The sequence below is a fragment of the Nerophis lumbriciformis genome, linkage group LG32, assembly GCF_033978685.3.
Source record: "Nerophis lumbriciformis linkage group LG32, RoL_Nlum_v2.1, whole genome shotgun sequence".
In the NCBI taxonomy this organism is placed as follows: domain Eukaryota; kingdom Metazoa; phylum Chordata; class Actinopteri; order Syngnathiformes; family Syngnathidae; genus Nerophis; species Nerophis lumbriciformis.
The window spans coordinates 954,964-956,784 of NC_084579.2; positions in this window are offsets into that span (position 1 = coordinate 954,964).

Consider the following 1,821-nt stretch of genomic DNA (forward strand, 5'->3'; position numbering starts at 1 on the left):
GCAACAAGTGCTTCTAACTATTAAAAGCTCTCAAACAAAGCCTGTGTTGGCTCCTTCACAGCCATTTATTAACAAGTTAGTCACCTGAGGTCCAGCACACTGATGGTGGAGTCCCTCACCTGTACATGCTCACACACCTGAGGGGACAGTGGGAGGAGCTACAGGGGCGGGTCCTTGGAGTGAGGATGGAAAGCTTTCATGCGGCAGCTGGACACCTGAGACATCCCGGCACAGGTGAGCCTGAAAGAGCAGGACATCTAGCCTCATTTGCATAATGGGGGCGGAGTCACATGAATGAGCTTGGCCACCCACTGGTTGTGTTTGGTAGTGCACACCATGGCCACGGCTTCAGGTAGCATCAGCTGATAGGAGGTCCACGCTGGACAGACACATCCCGTCTGAGTGGGATGGGTCTACGCACACACACACACACACACAGGGTAGAAAGGTGTGAGTGGTATGGGTCTACAGACACACGCACACACACACACGCACACACGTACACACACGTACACCCACACACACACACACACACACACACACACACACACACACACACAGGGTAGAAAGGTGTGAGTGGTATGGGTCTACGCACACACACGTACACACACACACACACACACAGGGTAGAACGGTGTGAGTGGTATGGGTCTACGCACACACACACACACACGTACACACACACACACACAGGGTAGAAAGGTGTGAGTGGTATGGGTTTACAGACACACACACACACACACACACACACACGTACACACACGTACACACACACACACGTACACACATGTACACACAGGGTAGAAAGGTGTCCACCAAGAAGAAGTTCCATGGATCCAGTCCAGTGTCAGAAGGTTGTGGTGGTCCTGGAAGCTGAACAGTTCTTCCATGTCACAGAAGTCCAGACCACCTGACTGTTTGGGAACCACCAACTGCTCCTGATGCTGCCACAACCACGCACATTACCCTCCTGTCATACCTGTCGTGTCATTACCCTCGTATCCTTACCCTCATGTCCTTACCCTCATGTCCTTACCCTCATGTCCATACCCCTCGTGTCCTTACCCATGTGTCATAACCCTCGTGTCCTTACCCCTCGTGTCATACCCCTCGTGTCCTTACCCCTCGTGTCATACCCCTCGTGTCCTTACCCCTCATGTCATACCCCTCGTGTCCTTACCCTCGCATCCTTACCCCTCTTGTCCTTACCCTCCTGTCATACCCCTCGTGTCACACTCCTCATGTCATACCCCCTCGTGTCCTTACCCTCGTGTCATACTCCTCATGTCCTTACCCTCATGTCATACCCCTCGTGTCCTTACCCTCGTGTCATACTCCTCGTGTCCTTACCCTCGTGTCATACCCCTCGTGTCCTTACCCTCGGGTCATACCCCTCGTGTCCTTACCCTCGTGTCATACCCCTCATGTCCTTACCCTCTTGTCATACCTGTCGTGTCTTTACCCTCATGTCCTGACCCTCATGTTCTTACTCTCATGTCCATACCCCTCGTGTCCTTACCTATGTATCATACCCCTCGTGTCCTTACCCCTCGTGTCATACCCCTCGTGTCCATTCCCCCGCATTCTTACCCCTCGTGTCCTTTCCCTCCCGTCATACCCCTCGTGTCATACCCCTCATTTTCTTACCCTCGTGTCCTTACCCTCGTGTCATACTCCTCGTGTCATACCCCTCGTGTCCTTACCCTCGTGTCATACTCCTCGTGTCCTTACCCTCCTGTCATACCTGTCGTGTCCTTACCCCCGTGTCCTTACCCTCATGTCCTTACCCTCATGTCCATACCCCTCGTGTCCTTACCCATG